Source organism: Macrobrachium nipponense, chromosome 1 (assembly GCF_015104395.2).
Source record: "Macrobrachium nipponense isolate FS-2020 chromosome 1, ASM1510439v2, whole genome shotgun sequence".
NCBI lineage: Eukaryota > Metazoa > Arthropoda > Malacostraca > Decapoda > Palaemonidae > Macrobrachium > Macrobrachium nipponense.
In genome coordinates, this window is record NC_087200.1 from 116,461,067 (window position 1) to 116,468,574 (window position 7,508).

The 7,508-nt window shown below is 39.4% G+C and overlaps 1 protein-coding gene across 2 annotated transcripts in view; it reads right to left on the reverse strand.

Moving 5' to 3' along the window:
- Positions 1 to 7,508, reverse strand: part of LOC135219572 (polycystin-1-like protein 2) — a 444,330-nt gene that overhangs the window by 303,471 nt on the left and 133,351 nt on the right. The window lies entirely within an intron of this gene.

Here is a 7,508-nt window from a genome sequence, read left to right on the forward strand (position 1 = left end):
TCGTGCTCTGTGTTACCATATTTTTTATTGCTGTTATCTATGTATAGTTACTGTTGTCCATAAGAAATGCCTTATTAATTTTTATGGTGTGCTGGTAACAGAAACATATAGTTACTGATTGCACACTTGAATAACTCATGTGAAGAACATGGCTCGTTTATTTAGGATCAAGCATAGTATTGTTGGAAATGCAAAATCATGCAAGTTCATAATAATACAATGCTATTACAGTATTTGAGTCTTTTTATAGTATTTTATTTAAAAATATTTACCAAACAAAAATCATCCTCGAATCATTTCTTGTAGGCTGTAAAGTGAGGGAGGGAGGGGCGAACCTATCAAATATGTCACATTACTCAACAATTTCTGACCACAAGGGTAGATATTGCCACTCCCTGTTCAAATCAATTTCTCTCTCTCTCTCTCTCTCTCTCTACCCAAATCCAAAGGGTAAAATGAGGAATGGGATGATAGATACTTAGTTCAGCTCTCTCTCTCTCTCTCTCCAAATCCAAAGGGTAGAATGAGGAATGGGATGATAGATAAATAGACACTTAGTTCAGCCCTCTCTCTCTCTCTCTCTCTCTCTTTCTTAAGGATAGTTACTACTGCTGATTAGTCTCTAACCAATTGGTATTAACACATATGCAGTGTTTGTGTGTTTATAGTGTTTTAACAATGCCTAGTAAAAGTAATACAGAAATCAGCACATTTTGGCGCTGAAAATCAGTGATTTTCAGTGCTAGGCAAGTGCCATAAAACTGGATCGCTGATAACCAGGGACTGCCAGTATAGTAAGAAGGCAAGAAGTAGTCCACAGCTTTCTTGTAAATTATTCTCTGTTGTCACCAGGGAATCTCCTCTGGGAGTCGCTGCCTCCTCCCAAGGGGACACCTCTGTTCTCGTTGACTCTTCTCAATGTTCTGTGTTCTCATCGGCGAAGATGGAGCTAGACCACCTTGTTAAGAATATCTTCAAGATTTGTTGAAGTGTTTAGCTTCCTTAACAGGACATTGGGAACATGGGTTAAGAAGATTGCCCACTTCCAATCATTATTTGGCACCTTGGAATGGCTATGAGTCTTGTCCTGTGCAAACATGACCATTAGAGATGGCTTTACACTCGCACACACACACACACACACACACACACACACACACATATATATATATATATATATATATATATATATGTATATATATATATATATATATATATATATATATATACATGCATATATTATATATATATATATATATATAATTATATATATATATATATATATATATATATAGTATATCCATTCAGTGGTACCTTGACCTACAAGTTTAATTCGTTCCGTGGCCGAGCTCATAGCCCAATTTGTTCACACATCAAATCAATTTTCCGCATTGAAAATACTTAAAATGCCCTTAATCCACTTCAAATCTCAATATGCCACCCCATATTTTTGTTTCATGTTATTAAATAAGGAAAACAGTGTACAGGTAGTGTTCAAACTACGACAATTCGTCTTACGATAATCCGATTTTATGAGAGACCAAATTACAATAGCCTAACTTTATCCCATCTTCCAGTTAAATAAGTTAATAAAACAGCAAAAGAGAATGATGAAAGTATTGTTTTGATGTTATACTCGTTGCATAAATGTGTACAGCCATGAACAACCGAATGAGAATTAACTTTTTTGCTAAGTACAACCAAATTGGATAACAACATCAACTTGGCTTTCATTTCAACCATCATGCGATAGTAAACAATTACTGTGGTTATGTTATAAATGACGTTATGTGAAATAGGACTGATATATTTTTATGTAATAACTTTATTCGCTATATGTGTATCAAAGATCAACAAAGAAATGCACGTTAAATTCAAACCAAGTTGTAGCTGAAGCTGAGAACACTGTTCAAGCTGCCAATGACTTTTATCTTCCATCGGCAACAAGGATAAAAGTCCCGTAAACTTATGCCATCAATCACAACCGTAGATAAAATTAAGAGAAAATCATTTTAATCAAAACTACTTAGCTTGAAAGAACACATTTTACTGTTCTTTTTATGCCGATCAAAGTTTAAGATAAATATCGTGAAAATATAGATCGGAATCAAGTAATTTTTTACTCAGTAAACATGCCACCAACATAATCTGTTAACGGAAAAAATCATTTCGTTCACAATCACAACGAGTTGTATTCATGTCATATTTCGGCTTAAAAACATATCGTATAACGAAAAATAACCTTGTCTCATATAAATCAAGTATCTGTTGGATTTCTGTTTCATGGCAGGGCAAGAAAGAACACAGAATTCGTTGTTTCATATATTATGTAAACTTGACTGTATGGCAGCTTAACAGAAACTAAATATACATTGTAGATTTCAGTAAAAGGTAAACAGTAATAATTACAGTACTCAACAGTTTGAGTAAAAGGTACAATTATAATAAATACATTGTTACGTATAAATACAGTATGTAGTTATACATATAATTACACCAAAGTGTAGTTAGGAATCTCACACCTCCCCCCAAGATGGCAGGTGCAATACAAGGATACCTGGCATCTTAAGGTCCTTATTTATTATATGATTTCGAGTCCCATCTTATTTCTAAACGCTCTGGTGCCCGTGTCTGACGCCCACTACGTCGTACTGGTAAGGCAACTGATAACTGAGTATCAGGCATAGGTGATGTTGCAGGTGATCTACGATCTCCATATCCTGAAGCTTCGCCACCAAACACCGAGATAGGCGGAGAAATAATGTCTCCTGGCAAAAAAGGGTGATGAGGTCGTAGGAACCTCCGATTTCTCCAATAGATGCGCCCACTCCCAGTCTTCACGAGATAATCCCTCCTCGTGCCAATTCCGACCACAACTCCTGGTTTATCCCATCGTTTTGTCTTAGGGTCTTGCAGATCCACGTACATACCAAGGTTCAGCTTAGAGAGTGGTCTAGCAGTGGCATCATACCGTTCCTTTGCCTGCTGCCGAAGGTACTTAGCCTTTATGTCACATTCGTCAGCTGTACGTTGCCATTCCTTTGCAAATGAACGATGATGAGCCGGAATCTTGGAACGCAAAGGATGTCCAAACAAGATTTGCGCTGGAGATCTACCGTCCGCCCGTGGAGTATTCCTGAGCTCAAGAAGCCCTCGTGCGAACTCATCCTCATCTAGCTTGCCATTTCTTGTGGTCGTCAAAATCAACTTCTTGATGATCTTCACGGTAGCTTCGGCATGACCATTTGCTTTTGGATTATAGGGCGATGTCACGCGGTGTTCCACCCCCCATCGAGCAAGGAAACGCCGCAATGTTGATGAAGCGAACTGCGGTCCTCCATCCGTTTTCAGTACTACAGGCACACCTGTGTCTGAAAATATTGGCCTCAACAAACTAACTAGTTGAGCTGCAGAAGTTGATCCATTGCACGAAGATACATACGGCCAACCCGACAGGCGATCAACGTACACAAGAAATGTCTTGCCAGAGATATGAAAATAATCAGCAGACACTGACTCAAATACTCGACTTGGCAAGTCTTCCTGCATCAAAGGCTCATTCTGCTGACTTGGTAACAGCTCTCGGCAACGAGAACAAGACTTCACTGTATTCTCAACGTCCCTGTCAATCCCTGGCCAGTATACAGTCTGGCGTGCTCGACGCTTGGTGCGGTCCACTCCTTGGTGAGCAACATGTAGACACTGCAAAGTTTCGCTACGCAGGCTGCGAGGTATGAGAAGTCTGGGTCCGTAAACTATCAAACCATCATCCACGGCCAGCATGTCCCGAATTCCCCAGTATGCTCGCAACTCTTCTGGTAAGCTATGCTTATGATCTGGAAATCCTTTCATTATTACATCTCTTAATGACAGATATTCACCATCATGTGCAGAAGCATCACGAATCTTATCCAGCGTCTGGTCCCGTAGAGGTGCTAACCTTATGCCCTCCTCACAAGTAGCTAATAAAGACGATACAACAGCAGCATGCAATGGATCTGCATCATCCAGCACATCATTGTCCTCAACAAGGCTCTGAACTGGTGAACGAGAGAGTGCATCCGGCATGCTGTGACATTTCCCACTTTGCCACCGTGCAGCAAAAGTAAATCTGCAGAGTTTCATTCTCATACGCTGCAGTCGAGGATTTTCTATTTCTCCAAGAAGTTTTGAATTGAGAATAGGAACAAGTGGTCGATGGTCTACTACCAGGTCAAAATAAGGCAAACCAGCCAAGTAAACACTGCATTTCCTCACTGCCCAAAGTACAGCAGCCATCTCAACCTCAATTACGGCATACCTAGTTTCTGCATCCTTTAAAAACCTGGATCAACACTGGATGAGCTTCCAAGCCTCTCCATGTTGTTGCAGCAAAACAAACCCCATACCATGCAACTTGGATGCGTCAGTTTGAAGCATAGTAGGTAAAGATGCATCAAAATGAGCTAAAACAGGAGGAGCTATGAGTGCTTCTTTAGTTTCTCGAAAGCCACGTCATGCTTGAGGGTATCCCAGCACCACTCATTTCCTGAGGTTTTAACGCAGGGTCCCTGAGTGGGCTGTGTCAGCATCCGCTGCAATCGCAGAAGAAAAGCTCCCAAGCTGATTGGTTAAACCCATGAATGACCTGAGATCAGTGATACTTTGTGGCTTTGGAAATTCAGCTATAGCTCTCACCTTCAGAGTATCCACACTATAACCTTCATGATTTATACTGTAACCACAAAATTCAACATTAGGTTGAGCAAATAAAATTTTGTCAGGATTTAAGGTCATTCCAAATTTGTCACATTTTTGCACAAGTGTGATCACATGGGCTAAGTGGTCACGGTAACTAGAATCATATACCAAAATATCATCAACAATTTTGACAGTACGTGGAATATCTCCCAAAGCTTGATCTCCTCGACGATTGTACTCATCTCCAGATGATATAAGCCCCATTACGGCTCGTTTGAATTTGTAACGTCCCCAAGGTGTGATGAAGCAAGTAAGATCCTGATCATCTTCAGCAATTTTGATTTGGAAGTATCCCATCTTCGCATCCAAAGTAGTGAACCACCTGGCTCCAGCATCCATTGACGATATAGCATCATGAGGGGATCGAACTGGATATGTAGGTCTGCGCACATAGCGGTTAAGTCTTGTAAGGTCCACACACAACCGCACACCACCCATCTTCTTTGCAATAGGGACCATCGGATGACACCATTCGGTGGGGTAATCAACCTCACCAATTATATCCTTAGCAAGCAAGTCATCTAGCTGAGCTTTAATATCCAATCTCCAACAATACGGAATGGTGCGTGGTGCGGTCACTGCAAAAGGATGTGCATCTGCTGACAGCTGAATCCTCATAGGACCTCCCTGCATTTCCCTTAGAGTAGCTGAAGCATCAAATACATGAGGATAAGCAGAAATGATGGAAGCTGCATGTTCTGCACGCTCTGCTTCTGTAGGGTCTCTGCTGTGTGGCCATCTTGGCAATGCCACTGGTACAGACACCAAACTACTGGTACTTGCAGACTGCACAACATCCTGTGTGTTAGAAATCACTTGTGGCTCCAAAACCTTCCTGGTTCTCGATGCTATATGTGGTTGCGACACTGAACATGTAACATGCTGTATTTGCGCTGGAAAGTTTTCTGGTAATATTCCCAGTGCTACACAATCAAACCAGCTCAGAAGTGCACCTTTCACTTCCTTGACGACTGACACAACTGTTGTCGTACTACGATTCCCCAAAGTTAAAAAAGCCTCAAAAGTACCCATGTTAGTGAGAGGTTGACGATCTGCTGCAATAAGACCACCCATAATGATCGGCTCCAGTGAACTCTCATGAATTCCAAGAGATTTAGCGTTCTCAAGTCCTATCACAGTTGTCTCTGCTCCGGAGTCAGGTGTCCACATAACTGAACTTGATCCTTTGGGGTGACTGGTACTGATGCAAATCTGAGGGGTTGGACGTGATGACGCACAGTTGCTGTAAATATCTCCAATGACACGATATAGATTCTGCTTTGAATTCTGCTTTGAAGGCTTGAACATGCTTTTATTATTCGTTTTCTTCTTCTGAGGAGACAGTGGCTGTCCCTTTGACCTGCACACCACTGCAAAGTGACCTTTCTTACCACATTGTTTGCAGTCCCTGTTTAGAGCCTTGCATGCCATCTTATCACGATGGCGCTCACCTCCGCACCTAAAGCACTGCTGCTTTAAATGGGCTGCCTTCTGACCTTGCTTGTATTGGGACACTCTTGAAACATTATACTTTTCACTGCCCCGAATAACAGCACGACTGGCATTTGCATTTTCCGATGCTCTGCAAATATCAATAGCCATCTGCAAAGTGAGCTTATTTTCTTCTAAACATACGTTTCAAAGCCTCTTCATCTCTGGTTCCAACGACGATCCTGTCTCGTAGTCTGCTGTCCATGCAGGTTTCACAAAAATCACAGAAAGATGCAATCTCTTTAATGACGCACAAAAAATCATCGAAGGTCTCGTGCAACTCTTGGACTCTTGTATGGAAGTTGCGTCGGTCCACGATGACATTCCTTTGGTTGCGCAAGTGCAACTCCATGGCATCCAATATAGTCTTCAAGTCTGCTCCATCATCCAGTGAGAGACCATATCTCAAAGTGCGGGTCCAATCATCGTCTAGCACGGAAATCAATGCTGACCGCTGCTCAGCAAGAGAGAGAGATGACATTCTTGTCAACACTGCATGTCCCTCATACTTGTGACGCCACGAACCAAACTCTTTAAGAGATACAGAAGACGACAAGTGTGGTGCAGGAACTGCCCTTGCCTGAGACTGATTCCTATGATGTCCTGAGGTACCAGCAAAACCCTCTAGAATCGCGGTTAAACGTTCTTCCCTTTTTCTTCCCTTTTGTGTGTGTGTGTGTGTGTGTGTGTATATATATATATATATATATATATATATATATATATATATATATATATATATATATATATATATATATATATATAATATAGTATATATATATATATATATATATATATATATATATATATATATATATATATATATATATATATATATATATATATATATATATATACATATATATGTATATATATATATATATATATCTATATATATATATATATATATACATATATATATATATATATATATATATATATATATATATATACACACACACACACATATATATATATATATATATATATATATATATATATATATATATATATATATATATACATATATAATATATACGTATATACAGAAACAAGATTACAAAAGAACAGGGGATCATGTTTCACAAGAGACCTGTTTTCATTAATGAAAATCTTGACTGCATTGAAATAACCTCAAGTAAACGTGTTAGATCACAGTCAACTTACATTAAACTACATGCCTGCTTTTATATCTAATAAACTAACTAATGTTGTTAATAGCTTTTATTAAAGCCTATTTGACATTAAATCCATACAGCCTAATAAATTAGTAAGAT